An 18,357-nucleotide genomic window follows, 5' to 3' on the forward strand; every position below is an offset into this window, starting at 1 on the left:
AGGTGTCTCTCCTTATCTAAGTAATCACCTTTGATTCAAAATATCATAGAGTTTCACCATAGGCTTACGTGAAAATCAAATCTCCACCACTATATATTGAGATGATACATCAATCAAAAGGTCTTTAGACAGTTGTAACGTGGCTTTGGTTAGAAGGTGTGGTCATAAGCTGAAAGAAAAAGTTAGAATCGAGATTGAATTGAAAAATTATCTAACTAGAACAATACTAAAACTGACAAATTACATTCCTAATTAGAAGATCCTAGAATTGAGCTTTTCTTCATGGAATATGGACTTAAATAGTTAAGCTCAAAAACAAAAAAAGTTACTACTAATATGTATGTATGTATGTATATATATATATATTAAGAACAAATCAAAATAACGTAGAACTTTGCTAACTATCAAAAATAAAACATAGCTAAGCAATTTATTCAAATCAAATCTCGACAAAAATAGGGATCAAATGAGGGGATTTTACCAATAATGGGTTATGGGTTAATATTGAGGGTAAATCAATGAATGACTTGTTAGGCTCAAGGGGGTTCACTAAGGGTTAATTATGAGGGTAGACTTTTATGGAGTAAGTGGGTTAAACCTATGTGCCTTTATCATCTCGACATATCAAATCAAATGGTGTGGTCTTGACATGCATAATTGAAGCAAGTTCTAGAATAACAAATCAATATTGACACACTCATAGCAACAATAAAAGTGAGCATGAAAGAAATAATATATGCTCAAAAGGCTCAAGATCTCACAAAAATTATGGCTTTTTGATGTTAAACCTGTGAATTTCAACTCAAGATAATACCTAAACTTGGGGAAACAACCTAAAAATTTTTAATTCTCAAAAATCAACTTATCATGCTTGATTCTTTAATTCTTTAAAGTTTAAATAATCAATGCATAAATGCCTATGTTTTAATTCAAAACATATCAATAAAAATCATAAATTAATTAAAATTCATTCTAATAGTGATATGAGTGAGTCACATGAGAATAAGACAAAATTCAGGGATTTTTCTGATACTGATATAAATAACCCCCCACATTTAAGATGTACATTTTCCACAATGTAAAAAGATAGACTTACTGAAAAATATAGATATAAGATCATAAGATAGGGAAAGAAGTGAAACTGCCTGAATGTTAGATAGAATCCTTGAATTGGAGTTATGGAAAGTAATCAGCTAAGGCAAGGGTGAGATTGGAGGAGGATACTCCAGTAGTGGTAGAGGTTGGGTCTCACAACCATAGTGTCCAGCGAAGAGGTTATCGTGGTGGTCGAGCAAGACATGACAGTCGTGGAGGACTTTTCTCGCGGAGTTCCAAATTCCTAAGTAATAGTGAGCTTTGGAGCTCTTCATAACTGCGATAAAATCAATAACTCTTTAGGAAATATGAAGTAGCATGATTACTCGTAAAGAAATGGCCGAAACATAAATTGCTTAATATAAATTTTAAAACCTAAGGATGAAGTAAAAATAAAATTAAAGAGAAATAAAATAAATAAGTAGTTTTAAAAAGATAAAAGTAAAAACATAAAGATAATAAATAAAAATCTTCATCACCAGATGGTTTGCGAGGTAGGGGTGGCGATGAAATGTGAAGGTGCTGACAAATCTGATGTAAGGTTGCATCAATGTGACCAAAGCGCTGAAAAAATTACTGCTAGAATCGAGTGAGACGCTCAGAGAGTGAAGTAGCCGCATGAACTGGGCGATGAATAGGTGGTGGCTGAGAGGGTGGATCCTCGTGAGGTGGTGGGACATTATTAGTAATGTCCTCTGGGTCCCCCTGCTCGGTTGTCTGGACGAAGCGGTACTACCAAGGATCAAATCCACGTCGTCGCTCAATATCCTCATATGGAGCATACTCGAGATGCCCTGTAAGGACATCTGACTGATGAGGATGAGGGAGGATGCTTGCGTCACCGTGTTGAGGAGACCGAAGTACTGTGCTAGGCGAGTCACATAAGGGCCGATGGAAATGACTCCCTTCCTATGCCGCTCTGTTTGATGTCGAATGACGAGGGCGATGAAATAAGCAAGGTCGAATATGTGCCTATGTGCCATGCTCCATAAAAAATAGACGTTGTTAGTGTTGACGAGACCGGTGCTCTTTCGCCGTCCTATCAGGGTGTGGGCTAGGATGGTGTGTAGGTATCTCAGGGATGGGGAGAGAACTGATGCCTTGGAGTGGCTAGGGTCATAAGTGGCCGAAACAGGGACTAGCGCCTTCCAGCAATTTGAAGGTGAATAGTGGATGTGGCGATGGAGGCTGTCGAAGTCGTCACCGTCCATGAACTCCTCTATATACAGTCTTAATGCGACACCGAACTCAGGCACGCTTAACTGGTGAACTAAACCACCAAGACGGAACTGGACCGTCCAGGATCATCGAATTTTGTCATAATGGATTGAAGATCGAAGGTCGAATAGAGTTCTAACGTGAGCTCGAGATATGTCGGCTCGAGGATCTTGAAGAAGAGCTCCTATGGGTCAGTAGTTAGGTGAGTCTGAACTGCGTCAGCTAGTTGGATCTGCTCTAGGGCGGTCCAATCAATGCAACAACCTACACCTAGGGGTCGGGCCCATAGTATCTGGAATAGTTCCTCCTGTGATCGCGGTGGAAACTGTAGGAATGGGTGCCAAATTTCAGTGGTAGGACCCGACGATGATGCTGTTCCTTTTTTCTTCTTCGAGGCGGGGACGACTGTTTTCTTACCACGGTATCTGTAATGAAGAGACGAGTTATTAAAAATAATCCCCAAGTATAGCATGGAAAAGTATGCAAGCATGTTAAAACTAAATAGAAATACTTCATAGGGGTCACGAACCAAATCCTAATAGACAGATATATCAAATCATTATTAGCAATAGTAATACGAGAATAGTGCTAAATGAAATACCTAGTGAATGAATACATATGGGAATGGTAAAATGGAATACGGTTTGGTTAGGCATGAAATCCATGGAAACACAAGAATGAATGAATGTATCCTAATACATCGACTAAAATTGCAAATTTCTAAATAAGAACAAAGAGCATAAGCATGACTATTATTAGAAATGTGAAGATTAATAAAAAAACAATCAAATAAAATAAGAAATAACATGAAATTAGTAAAAGAAATGAAGATAATAGAAAGAAAAGAATGAACAGACGCAATAGCGCTTGGTAGAGAGAGGAGGTTGGTCGTCCGAGGAGTGGGTGATGTGGGTCAGCCACGGGCGTGGGTAAGGAAGATTGTGGCGGCTAGGGTTAGGGTTTTTTTGGGAAAGGGGATGATGAATAGTGGGGGTTTAGATAGATTTGGGGCACATAGCCGTGGGGCACACCTGTATGCCCTTATTTCAGCCCGTCTGTTTTGTGATTTTCAAATTTGGGTCCATCTAGAAGTCGGCCCACGCTCGCGTTCCTTGGGCATGTTGGTGTACACGGCCGGGTCGCACGTCCATGTCCTGCTTCGTTCACTTCTCCCACGCTCGTTTATATGTGCGCACGCCGGTGTTAATTTGACAGTTTCGACCACGGGGGGTGGGCACGGGAGTGTCGTACGCTCGTGTTATTTTCTCAATTTCTACTACGGCTTATAGACACGGGCGTGTCGTACGCCCGTGTTGATTTGGCAGGATTGCCCACGGCCATGTCGCACGGCCGTGGCAACGTATCGAATCCCGTGTTTGGGAAAAATTTTGCTCTATTTTCACACGGCCGTATTGCTCGGCCGTGCCGCTTCCCGTGGTATGAGTACGGCCTAAAGCATGCCCGTGTGCCTGGTCGTGTGGGTTTGGAAAACCTGTGTTCAATGACTCAGTTAGTAATTTAGATATTAAAAACTAAAATTTAAAGAAATCGACACCGTTAGTGCTCAGGTTGCATCCCAAGAAGCGCTTATTTAGAGTCTAAGCTTGACTTACGTCTCTTTTGTGTGGTCATGGTGGTGCGAGGAGTTTACACTCCTTAATCCTACTATCAATTTTATCAAAATAAGGTTTTAGACGAGTATTATTTACCTTAAACATGCCGAATTTGGAATGAGTGACTTCGACTGTACTATATGGGAAAATGTTAAGTACCGTAAAAGGGATTGCTCCATTAGGTTCAGAAGTGGTAATGCGAGGGTCTGCTGCATCTAATAGTACTTTGTCTCTGACCTTAAGTTGATTTGGTGAAATATTGAGTCCGTAATGGTGTGGTTTTGGTTTATCGTGTGTTCTCGATTTATGTGTATGACATTCATCTAGTTCTTCGATCTGTAGCCTTCATTCTTCATAGATGAGTCCTTTGTTGTTACTTGAACATGGCTCATGTATGTTCTTCAAATGTATTTCCTGCAAAGAAGGCTACGCCACATGATCAGTATTAGTAGAATTATGAGCTTGAAGAGTGATTGTTTCATCACCCACACGAAGTGTGAGTTCACCTGTACCAACATAATTAATAGTTCTAGTAGTTACTAAGAAGGGTGATAAACCGTAATTTATACATATTTTTATCCCATGCTTAGCACATTTACGGATGATTTCTCCTTAGATTTGGTGAATTCGATGCTCCTAATTCTTTAATTTCATGTTTTATACTTAGGTGAGCATAGGAGAGTAAAAAGAGCGAGAAATGGGCCGAAAACGGAGAAAATAGACCCACATTGGAAATCAACACGGCCTGGACTTCCTCACACGGGCGTGTCACACGGCCCTATCCATTTGGCAGGATCGAAGCGCGACTTACACGAGTAGACTACATGCCCATGCCTATTCAATAGCCTTGACCACGGGCTGGAGTAATCGTACACGGGCGTGTCCTTGCTGAGCCCAAATATAGTCCTATTCAGAAAAGGCCAATTTTTAGGGCTCTTAGGCATTCCAAAGCCTATTTAAACACTTGAGGAGGCACTTAGAAAGGGAGACGGAGAGTAGGAAGCAATAAATTACTCATGGAAAGCCGATTGATCCATCTCAGAAGTCAGATTCATCATCAAGACTGAAGATCTACCTTCAAGTTCCTTCAGGAGTTTTGGGTTTTCTTATGTTTTGTTATCTTTATGCTTCTGAGATGTTTTCTTTTATAATCATGAACTAAACCCTTAAAATACCTAAGGGGAATGAAACCTAAAATAGATCTTGTTATTATTATCTGAATTGTATGATAAATATTTGACTTGTTCTTAATTATGTGTTCTTAATTCTTGTTTTAATATTCCAGGATATTGATTCAAGTTAATGCTCTTATTCAGAGGAGGAATAGACCCTGTCTAAGAGTAAAATTGTCATAATTAAGCAGAGTTGATTGCGTTCCTAGAGATAGGGTGACAAGATTTTGCTGGATTAGGGTGAAACCTAATAAGGGAATCCATAGATCGAGTTAATGCAATTCTAGGGTGTTAATTAGAAAGAGATTTCAATTATTCAACCTAAGGTTAGACGTTATTAATCTCGAGAGAGATAATAATATAACTTAGGGATTTCTACGGATCAAGTCAAATGAATAAATTGTCTGCTTCAGAGTCAAATAACAAGTGAAGTCTAGGTGGATTTTTCCTTAGGTATTGTCTTAATCAATTGAATTTTTTAAAAAGCTTTTCCCCAATTTCTCTCTGTGCACTCTTAGTTTAGTTAATTAATTTAGATAAACAAATCCCTTAATTTTTAGGCTAGATAATAAAAAGAAAGTAATTACTAGTACTCTTGGTTCCTTTGGGTTCGACAATTCGGTCTTGCTAAAGCTATACTATTGTTCGATAGGTACACTTGCCTTCATCGTGATAATAGTTAGTTTCAAGAACGATTTATTATAAATATTTAAAACCTGTCGCGAATATCACATATCAAGTTTTTGGCACTATTGCCGGGGAACTAGGATATTAGGAACACTCGATTTTTATTACTTTAGCCATTTTACTTTTATTGCAATTTAAAATTTTATTTTATTTTCTAATTTTTTATTTATTTTCTTCTGACAGGTTTTTTCTAGTTTATGACCAGAAGAAACCCATTAGGACCACTTCTTTTTTACGGTGAGATCGACCGCATAGTTCCCAAAAATCAAAGAGAAATAAGGCGAAGCCTAAGATACACAGAGGAAGAGCAAAAGGACGATACTTCAACCACAATCGTGGAGATGCTGAAAAAAAAATCCACTACCTCCTACGATTGCTGCTGATCCAGTAAATCAGAATCCTACTCTGCGTACTATGTATGATTATGCTAAACCTTCTTTAACATGAACTGAATCGAGCATAGTTAAGCTTGCTGTTGCTGCAAATAATTTTGAACTGAAACATAACACCATTCAAATGATCCAACAGTTTGTTTAGTTTGATGGTTTGCAGGATGAGGATCCCAACGCTCACTTAGCAAATTTCCTAGAGTTTTGCGACACTTTTAAAATCAATGGCATTTCTGATGATGCCATTTGCCTTCAGTTTTTTCCCTTTTCATTGAGGAATAAGGCTAAACAATGGTTGAACTTGTTACCATGAGGGTCAATCACTACATAGGAACAAATGGCTGAAATTTTTTATTAAAATATTTTTAGCCGGCTAAAACAGCCAAATTATATAATAATATCTCTTTTTTTGTGTAGATGGATTTAGAAACACTCTGCGATGCATGGGAGAGATACAGGGACCTTTTGAGAAGGTGCCCTCTCCATGGGTTACCACTTTGGCTATAGGTTCAAATGTTTCATAATGGCCTGGATCCTTTGACTCGACAGATAATCGACGCAGCCGCTGGTGGAACCATCAATAATAAGACACCTGAAGATGCTTATTAATTTATAGAAGAGATGTCACTGAATAATTATCAGTGGCAAGTCATCAGGACAAAGCCAATGAAAATAGCTGGCATTTTTAATGTCGATTCGGTCACTATGCTCTCTAATCAGATAGAACTTTTGAACAGAAAAATTGACGATTTTCTTGGTTCTTCATAGGTTCACTCAGTAATGCAGTGCGAAACAAGTGGAAGTGGATCAAGTAATTCAAATTACCCATCCTATGGCCACAACATAGAGTACGAGCTGTTAAATTACATGGGTAATAATCCTCGATCTCAAAATAATCCTTGCAGTAATACTTACAATGCAGGTTGGAGGAACCACCCAAATTTCTCATAGGGAGGCCAAGGGAATCAGCACCCACCACCACCTCCAGGCTTTCAACAACCACCTTACCAACAAGAGAAAAAGCCAAACCTTGAGGAGATGCTAACAAAATTTATCTCAGTGTCAGAAACTTATTTTTAGAATACCGAGATAGCCCTTAAGAATCAACAAGCGTCAATCCAAGGGCTCGAAACTCAGATAGGCCAACTCGCCAAACTGATTTCTGAATGACCACAAGGTAGTTTGCCGAGTAACATGGAATCTAACCCAAGGGAACAACTCAATGCGATTACCACTCATGACAAGGAAGGGTTAGTTGAGCCTGCATCAGGACCGAGGCAAGGTATTGTGGTAAGTCAAGATAAAGGTGAGGTAGTCCACAGTGAGAAAAAAAAGGTAAGTAAAGAGTACAAACCACGGGTGTCATAACCCAATGCGACAAGGAAAGACCGTACAAATAAACAATTCGGTAAATTCCTTAAACTATTAAAGAAATTACATATTAACTTACCGTTTATCGAAGCTCTCTCGTAGATGCAAAACACAGTCAAATTCTTAAGGGAGCTTCTAGCAAACAAACGAAAGTTGGATGAGGCGTCACATGTGAAGTTGAATGCAGTTTGCTTAGCCATTCTACAGAATAAGCGACCCAAAAAATTAAAAGATCCAGGGAGTTTTACGATTCCTTGTTTAATTGGTAGTTTAGATGTTCATAATGCATTGGCTGACTTAGGGGCAAGCATTAATGTTATGCCTTATATAATGTTTAAACAGCTAGGTCTTGGGAAACCCAAAAAAACTAGGTTGAGCATTCAATTGGCTGATAAAACCATTAGATTTCCTAGGGGTATCATTGAATATGTTCTTGTTAAGATCGATAAATTTATCTATCCAGTAGACTTTGCTGTTCTAGACATGGAAGAGGATAGTAATGCACCTTTGATTTTAGGACGACCCTTTTTAGCGACTGCTAGAACCATTATTGATGTTGGTACAAGTGAACTCACACTTTGTTTGGGAGACAAAACAATCACCTTTCAAGCTTGTAATACGAGTAACACAGCAAAAATCGAGGGCGATTACATAAATCATACTACTGGCAATGATCATGTGGTGAAACCCTCTGTAAAGAAAACAGTTTCGAAGAGTGCATATGACCCGTGTTCAAACAACAACAAAGGACCTATCTATGAAGAAAATGCTACAAATCGAGGAAATAGAGGAATGGAAGACACATGGATCGAGAACACCTGATAATCTGAAACTGAGCTAGGACTCATCACCAAGTCAACTTAAGGTTGGAGACAAAGTACTACTAGATGCAGCAAACCTTCGCATTGCCACTTATGAACCTAACAGAGTAATCCCTCTTACGGTACTCAATATTTTCCCATATGGTACAGTCGAGGTAATTCATCCCAAATTCGGCACTTTTAAGGTAAACAGTACTCGTCTTAAACCTTATTTTGATAAAATTGATAGCAGGGATGAGGAGTGTAAACTCCTCGCACCACCATGACCATGCACCAAAAAGGTAAGTCGAGCTTAGACTATAAATAAGCACTTATCGGGAGGAAACTCGAGCACTAACAATAATGATTTATTTAAATTCTAGTTTTCCACATCTAACCTACTATCTGAGTCTTGAAACACAATGTTTTCCCATCCATACGACCAGGCACACGGGCGTGCTTTAGGCCGTGCTCACACCACAGGAGGAGACATGGCTGCGTGAAAATATGGCAAAAATTTTCCCCAACATGGGATACGATAAGTCGCCACGGCCTTGTGATAAGGCCGTAGGCAAAATTGCCAAAACAACACGAGCGTGTGACACGCCCGTGTTTTGAAACCGTGGGCGAACCTGTCAATTTAGCACGGGTATTTGACACGCCCATGCCCAGCCCCCATGGTCGACACTATCAAACTAACATGGGCTTAGGATATCATACATGGGCATGGGAGAAGCGAACAAAGTAAGACACAGTCGTGCGACACGGCTGTGTGCACCCACACGCCCGAGGAATACGGGCATGGGGCGAATGTCAGACGCGCCTAAATTTAAAAATCACGAAACAGACGGGCAAAAATCAGGGCACATGGGCATGCCCCACGGCCGTGTGCCCCAAAATCTATATAAACCCTTCACTATTCATCATCCCTCTCCCCAAAAATTCCTAACCCTAGCCGCTGCAACTTCATATGCCCTACCTGCCACGCCCATGCGCCTCCTATAACACTGTTTCCGATGACCCAAGCTTCTCTTTTTTGCGTTTGTTTACTCTTTCTCTCTATTTTCTTCAAATATTTTTCCTATTTCATGTTTTCACTGATCCATTTGACTATTTTAAGTGAACATTCATAGTAGAATAATAGAAATACTCATGCTTATTATTAAAGAATTTTTCCATTTTTCATATTACATTCATCCATCTTTCTTGTTTCCATGGATTTTATGCTTACCCACATGCATTCATACGTTAGATATTCCCGTCGTATTATTCTCATAGTCCTATTTTAATAACTTGAAATATTTGCTTTAGTTGTTTTAGTTTTGTTCTCTTCATCTAATACGCGAGTCTCATGAAATATTTCTATTTAGTTTTGTGTTTCCATGTTATTTTTGGGGCGTATTGGTTTAATTTTGACTTTTCAATGTAGGTATACAATGTCATCCTCACGTGGTAAGAAAACCGCTGTCCCCGTCTCAAAGAAAAGGAAAGGAGTAACGTCACCCTCGGGTCCTACCGCGGAGATTAGGCACCCTTTCCTCGAGTTCCCCTTGGGACCCTAAGAGGAGATATTTTAGATATTATGGGCCCGACTCCTAGGTGTGGGCCGCTGTATTGACTGGGCCGCACTTGAAAAAATTTAGATGGCTGACGGGGTCCGAGCCCTCCTGACGACTGAGCCATGGGGGCTCTTATTTGTGATCATTGAGCCGACATACCTTGAGCTCATGATGGAACTATGCTCGACCTTACCTATTTCATCGCCCTCGCCATCCGCCACCAGACGAAGCGACATAGGAGAGGGGTCATCTCTATCAGGCCTTATGTGACTTGATTGGCTCGATACTTTGGGCTCTTCAACACAGCAGCACAATCATCCTCCCTCACTCTCATCGGCCAGATGTCCCCATAGGGCATCTCTAGCATGCTAAATATGAGGATGATCAAGAAATGACGTGGCACTACCCTCCTCAGTACCGCATCGTCCAGTCCACCAAGGAGGAGGACCCAGAGGACATTACTGAGGATGTCCCTCCATGTCATGAGGACCCACGGTCACAGCCACTGCCCATCCATCGTCTAGTTCATACGGCAGCTTCACTGTCTGACATCTCTGAGTGCCTTACACGATTTGAGTAGCAATGTTTTCAGCACTTTGATCATATTGATGTGACTCTACACCAGATTTGTCAGTACTTCCACATCTCATCACCACCCCCACCTCGCGAACCATCCGGTGATGACGATATTTAAAAACTTATTATTTATTATTTTTATTTTCACTTTTATCTTTATTTATCTTATTTAAGTACTTTTTATTTCCATTTTCTTTAATACTATTTTAATTTTAGTTTTATAATTTTTATTGAATAATTTATAGTTTTGGCTATTTCATTAAGAGTAATTATGCTTCCTTATATTCCCTAAAAATTTTCTGATTCTATCACAGTTATAAAGAGCTCCAAAGCTCATCATCGCATAGGAACTAAAAACTCCACTGGGAAAGGTTTTCCACGACCGCCATGTCCTGCTCGACCATGACCATAGCTACTACCAGATATAATATTCTTTTGGCGCAGGACTTATGGACTAATGGACCTCTACCACCACTGGAGTATCCTCCTCCACTCTCATCATTGCTTTGGCCAATTATTCTCCATAACTCTAATTCAAGGAGTTCATTCATCAATTAGGAAGTTTCACTTCTCTCCCTATCTTATGATTCATTTAGGAAGTTTCACTTCTCTCCCTATCTTATGATTATATATTTATCTGTTTCAATATATCTATCTTTGTACATTGAGGGCAATGTACATCTTAAGTGTAGGGGGTCTTTTATATCATCATTAGAAATCCTTGAATTTTATCTTATTCTCACGTGAATCACTCATATCACTATTAGAATGAATTTTAATTAATTTATGATTTTTATTGATATGTCTTGAATTAAAACATAGGCATTTATGCATTGATTGTTTAAACTTTAAGTCATTAGGGAATCAAGCATGATAAGTTGATTTTTGAAGAATTAAAAACTTTTAGGTTGTTTTCCTAAGTTTAGGTATTATCTTGAGTTGAAATTCACAAGTTTGAACATCAAAAAAGCCATAATTTTTGTGAGATCTTGGGCCTTTAGAGCATATTTTATTTTATTCATGCTCACTTTCATTATGAGTGCTTCAGTTTTGATTTGTTATTCTAGAACTTGCTTGATTATGCATGTCAAGACCACACCATTTGATTTGATATGTCGATATGATAAAGGCACTTAGGTTTAACCCACTCACTCCACAAAAGCCTATCTTCATAATTAACCCTTAGTGAACCCCTTTGAGCTTAATAAGCCACTAATTGATTTACCCTCAATATTAACCCATAACCCATTATTTTTGAAATCCCCTAATTTGACCCTAATTTTTGTCGAGATTTAAGTTGAAATAATTGCTTAGCTATGTTTTTATTCTTCGTTGTGATAATTAAGTTCTATGTTATTTGACTAGATGTTAAAAAAAATGTACTTCAATACATATTAGTAGTAATTTGTCCTTTTTTAACTTGAGTGTTAATTCCATATTCTGAGAAGAAGCTCACTTGTATTCACTTGATGACTAGTCATTTTTCTAGCTAGGTATTTTTTTCAATTCTATCTCGATTCTAACCTTTTCTTTCAGCTTGTGACCACACCCCCTAACCAAAGCCACGTTACAACCCTCTAAAAGACCTTTTTGATTGATGTATCAGCTCAATTTATAATGGCGGAGATTTGATTTTCAAGCAAGCCTATGGTAATGACTTTTCATATTGACTAATGAGTGCTTTAATTGATGTCCTTAAACACCTTGAGTGATTTGAGTGAATCTTTAGTGAAGATGTTAAACTCTGTGATATTTTGATCAAAGGTAATCACTTAGATAATGAGAGACACCTATGTTTTCGTGATAAAATGCTTATCTTGGAATGTTTGAAACTTTGATGTACTTTTAGTCGAATTTTCAATGTATGAATACTTATGGATTAATTTGAGATATTATTGATAGGGATTATAAATTGAGAAGAATTTCTTTTGATTGTGAGTTGAGGATTTTGCTTGAGGACAAGCAAATGCTTAAGTGTGGGGGTAATTGATAAACCGTAATTTATACATATTTTTATCCCATGCTTAGCACATTTAAGGATGATTTCACTTTAGATTTGGTGAATTCAATGCTCCTAATTCTTTAATCTCATGTTTTATACTTAGGTGAGCATTGGAGAGTAAAAAGAGCGAGAAACGGGTCGAAAATGGAGAAAATGGACGCACATGGTAAATCAACACGACCTGGACTTCCTCACACGGGCGTGTCACATGGCTGTATCCATTTGGAAGGATCGAAGCGCGACTTGCACAGGTAGACTACATGCCCGTGCCTATTCAACAGCCTTGACCACGGGCTGGAGTAATCGCACACAGGCGTGTCCTTGTGGAGCCCAAATATAGTCCTATTCGGAAAAGGCCAATTTTTAGGGCTCTTAGGCATTCAAAAGCCTATTTAAACACCTGAGGAGGCACTTAGAAAGGGAGACGGAGAGTAGGAAGCAAGGAATTACTCAAGGAAAGCCGATTGATCCATCTCAAAAGTGGGATTCATCATCAAGACTGAAGATCTCCCTTCAAGTTCCTTCAGGAGTTTTGAGTTTTCTTATGTTTTGTTATCTTTATGCTTCTGAGATGTTTTCTTTTATAATCATGAACTAAAACCCTAAATACCTAAGGGGAATGAAACCTAAGACAGATCTTCTTATTATTATCTGAACTGTATGATAAATATTTGACTTGTTCTTAATTCCTGTTTTAATATTCTAGGATATTGATTCAATTTAATGCTCTTATTCAGAGGAGGAATAGACACTGTCTAAGAGTAAAATTGTCATAATTAAGTGGAGTTGATTGCACGCCTAGAGATAGGGTGACAAGATTTTGTCGGATTAGGGTGAAACCTAATAAGGGAATCCATAGATCGAGTTAATGCAATTCTAGGGTGTTAATTAGAAAGAGATTTCAATTATTCAACCTAGGGTTAGACGTTTTTAGTCTTGAGAGAGATAATAATATAACTTAGGGATTTCTACGAATCAAGTCAAATGAATAAATCGTCTGATTCAGAGTCAAATAACAAGTGAAGTCTAGGTGGATTTTTCCTTAGGTATTATCTTAATTAATCGAATTTTCTAAAAGCTTTTCCCCAATTTTTCTCTGTGCACTCTTAGTTTAGTTAATTAATTTAGATAAACAAATCCCTTAATTTTTAGGCTAGATAATAAAAAAAAGTAATTACTAGTACTCTTGGTTCCTTTGGGTTCAACAATCCGGTCTTGCTAAAGCTATACTACTGTTCGATAGGTACACTTGCCTTAATCGTGATAATAGTTAGTTTCAAGAACGATTAATTATAAATATTTAAAACCTGTCGTGAATATCACGTATCAAGTTTTTGGCACTATTGCCGGGGAACTAGGATATTAGGAACACTCGATTTTTATTACTTTAGCCATTTTACTTTTATTGCAATTTAAAATTTTATTTTCTTTTCTAATTTTTCATTTATTTTCTTCTGACAGGTTTTTTCTAGTTTATGACCAGAAGAAACCCGTGAGGACCACTACTTTTTGACGGTGAGATCGACTGCACAGTTCCCAAAAATCGAAGAGAAATAAGGCGAAGCCTAAGATACACAGATTCACTACCTCCTACAATTGCTGCTGATCCAGTAAATCAGAATCCTACTCCGTGTACTATGTATGATTATGCTAAACCTTCTTTAACAGTAATTGAATTGAGCATAGTTAGGCCTGCTGTTGCTGCAAATAATTTTGAACTGATATAAAAATATAATTAAAATACAATATCATGAACATGATATGAAGAAGAAGAAGAAGAAGAAGAAGAAGAAGAAGAAGAAGAAGAAGAAGAAGAAGAAGAAGAAGAAGAAGAAGCTTAACCATGTACATGGTAGTATACATGTATAGTGATTTACCCCATTGAAAAACTAAGGAACAAAAATACGAGGGAAAGGAGACTTGGGAAATAAATAAAAAAGGGATAGAAAGAAACTAGTTTAAAATAGGTGTAAAGGAAGTCAAAATGATGCTTGTAGTGATAAATTTTTAGGATTTTTAACTCAATTAATATTAAATACATAGAAAGGAAACTTTGTAAATATCAGAGGGCGAGCAAATTTCATGTTAAACCTGATCCTGACTTACCCACTGACCATTTTGTAAACCAAACTTGACTTAAAACCAGATTTTTTTTTAAAAAACCCTACCTTGTTGGATCGGATCGGCTCAGAACCTGTTAGTTTTGGGTTTTTTTTTCATCCCTATTCAAACTGTAACACTCCATACTAGACCTAGAAATTATGGCCAAATCTGGAGATGTTACATTGACTCATTTGAAAAACTATTTAAAAATCCAACTTAGAAATCGTGTGATTTGAAATCTTAATTTAGCTAAGCTCATACGAGTTTTAGGAAATTCTCAAGTTTAAAAATTCCTATTTCACAACATGATTTCTTAAACATTTACTTCTAAAATCTGCGTAAACTTTTAGAAATTCCACTCTAACTTTAGTAATCACGTGATTTGAAAACTAATTATTTTATTTTAAACAAATATTAACCACCCACACTCCCACTAAATCTCTCCACTAACCACCTTATTTGATTTCATAATTTAAACACAACCTGAACACTGTCATTTATTTTATTTTAAACAAATATTAACCACCCACACTCCCACTAAATCTCTCCACTAACCACCTTATTTGATTTCATAATTTAAACACAACCTAAACACTGTCATAAGGGTGATACAATGGAGAATTAGCAAAAATTATTCCTGTTTACACACACAAGAATTCAAACATATGACCAAAGGGTAAGCTAATGCCACACCATTAAAGCAACAAGCTTGTTCTTGTCATCAGTTGAGCGAAAGTATTATTTACGCTAGATGATCAAGGATAGCGGTTAAAAAAAATTACTAAAAATTCAAGGGAAGGGATTTGAACATAGGATCTCTCACACACAAACACAACATCTAACCACTGAATCAAATCAATTCACATAACAAAATTGTAACAACTAGTTTTTTAGTGATGTTGAAAACAGTGGTTTCAAGGCCACAAATTCGATGAGTAAGCTAGTAAATATTATTATTTAATATTTACAAGTCAAATATGGTTTTTAAAAGGTTTTTGATATGATAATTTATGTTATATAAATGATTAATTAAGTTTAAGTGGTAAGACATTAAAGTCGAGTGGTTTTAAAAAATAAGGTATCGAGACCTCGTTTCTATAAACCGAGCTGTAAATATTTACAGAGTTTTTTTAAGATCGTATTAAAGTTTCGTTAAGAAATTTTAATGTTTTGATAGTTAATTAATTAAAAAGGACTAAATCGTAAAGGATGTAAAATTTTATCACTATTTGATCTCAGTGATTAAATCACTTATTGAATAAAGAAAATGGACTTAAATGGTAATTATACCATTATTATAAATAATGGAAAAAGTTGGACATTAAATAGGTGAATTTTCATATTATAACAAAGGTTAAATTAGTAATTTAGTAATTAAAAGAAAATAAAACAAATAAAAGATGGCATCATCTTCTTTAACTTTTATTTCTACTGAAATTTGTTAAAGAAGAAAGCCATAGCTAGGGCTTAATATTCGACCAACTTTGGCTTTGTGATTAGGTAAGCAAACTTTGCTCATTTTTAGTAATTTTTATGTTTTTGATATCGTTGCAACTAGGTCTAGCTAGCCCGTACCTTCATTTTCAAAACTGTTAAAGATCTTGAACTTTTTCATTGATGAATCTTGTGATTTTAGATGTTAAATGATGAATTTGAAGTATTAGTTTTTATTTATAAGTATTTTATTAAGTAATTTTTGATGAATTTACTGATTAGGCACTAAATTATTGAAATAGTAATATTTCAAGGACTTGATATGAAATAGTTTCAAAAATGGGCTGAAATGGATGCTATTGACATTTGGCTGGTAAAATTTTCAATAAAATTGGTTTATTTGCATGATTAGGACATAGGGACTAAATTGAATAAAAAAGAAAAGTTGAGGCCAATTTTGCAAACATATCAAAAAGGAATAAATTGCATAAAATGAAGTGATTTTGTTTTCTAAATTAATCAATTTAATGAAATTATTAATTTAGATCAAGAACGAGTGGAAAATCAAGAAGAAGGGAAGATTACCAAATAGCCCTTGTACTTTGTCGTTTATCAATTTAGCCAGGTAAGTTCGTATGAACTATAATCACTTAAATGTTGATTAGATTGAATATATAATATGTTACTCTATTGTAAATGAATCAATATATATGTTATTATGAAATTTATCATGTGAAGAAACGATGGAAATCCAACGACGTACGACCATTATCGAGCCCTATTTGAACCTTAGGAATATATAGGATGAAAATAACATGTCATTAGAGTTACCTTGTTTTGGGTGCTCGTACTGAATGTCTTACCGATGGCTGAGTTTCGGCATTTGTTCCAGATGCTCATCAGCTTGTGTGAGCAGACCCAGGTTACCATGTTCAGGGTGCTAGTCCTGAATGTCCTACCGATGGCTGAGTTCCAACATTTGTTGCAGATACTCGTCAGCTTGTGTGAACGGCATCATTTAGCTACATTCCGACCGTTAGCTTGTGTGAGTAGACCTATTTATGGCTTGAGTGAGCAATGATGAAAACGAATGGTTTCAACCATATGTTTAGCACACTTTGTGTGAGCTTTCCCGTGTATCCGATATTATTCTAAGTGGTTCAACGGGCATGAAATGGAAAGGACCGATAAGTATTCAGATGATTTATATCATGAAAAATATGAAAAGGAATGAAAATGGAATGTTAGATGAAAGTGTAACACCCCTAACCCGTATCTGTCATTGGAATAGGGTTACAAGGCATTATCGAACTTATACACTAGCATTTGTACAAAACCGAGTCATAAATTTGCATTCCAAATCAAAACTTTTCAAATTTCACCATAAAGTCCCTAATATGGGCCTACGGGGTCAATACATGGTTTAGAAGTGATTTGGAATTAAACCAATAACTATGGAAAACTTTGAAAATTTTTTCTTGAAGTTAGGGGCATATGGTCATGAAGCTCCCATGGCCGTGTGGCCACCCCGTAGGCAATTCTGACTTGCAATTTCTTAAGCATAAAAAGGGCACACGCCCATTTGGCTGGGCCATGTGGTAAACTGATTTTTCACCATTTTAAACCATTTTCACACAATTTTGACACACGACCATGCTTGAAACCCGTATCCTTCACACGACCAAAACACACGGCTGTGTCTTTTGCCCATGTACTATCCCGACTTCATATTTAAGGATGTAGGGGACACACGTTCATTTCACATGCTCGTGGGCTTTCCGTGTATCACACACGGTCTAGACACACGCCCGTGTGTCTAACCATTTGGACTAAAATAGGCCGTTTTAGACCACTTTTCTCACCCCAAACTTAGCCATTTTCCTGTACCAAAATTTATAAGTATCTACCAACCAATTTAACAAATTTCTAACATTTAAAACAACATGTTTTTATATTAATCCACAACATACCAATCTTAAACATGCTCCACTAGTCACTCTAATGACTTGATTACAAACCAAAATATTAAGTTGTTATTTGGCCACAAAAGCTTATAAATGCCATTATAACAAAATAGATTTATCATTTTTACCAAAATGAAGGGATTGATAGTGTGATGATAGCTCCGACCGAATTCCAACCTTCACGAGCTTTGAGCACTATAAAACAGGAAAAATATAAACCTAGTAAGCATTAATGCTTAGTAAGTTCATATAACCAAACTACACTTACCATTCATGTTCATCAAGTAATTCATACATTAAGTAATATGTCCATTAACTTATTCAATTAGAAAAATAAGGCCTATACAAAATCATTCAACCAATTGATTAGTTTT

General features: G+C 36.9%; 1 non-coding gene across 1 annotated transcript; it reads right to left on the reverse strand.

Moving 5' to 3' along the window:
- Positions 1-6,554: 6,554 nt before the first annotated feature.
- Positions 6,555-6,665, reverse strand: LOC128290825 (small nucleolar RNA R71). Its single transcript, XR_008280610.1, has one exon. It is a non-coding gene; the product is annotated as a small nucleolar RNA R71 (small nucleolar RNA).
- Positions 6,666-18,357: the final 11,692 nt, after the last annotated feature.

The sequence above is a fragment of the Gossypium arboreum genome, chromosome 3 (assembly GCF_025698485.1).
Source record: "Gossypium arboreum isolate Shixiya-1 chromosome 3, ASM2569848v2, whole genome shotgun sequence".
Lineage (NCBI taxonomy): Eukaryota > Viridiplantae > Streptophyta > Magnoliopsida > Malvales > Malvaceae > Gossypium > Gossypium arboreum.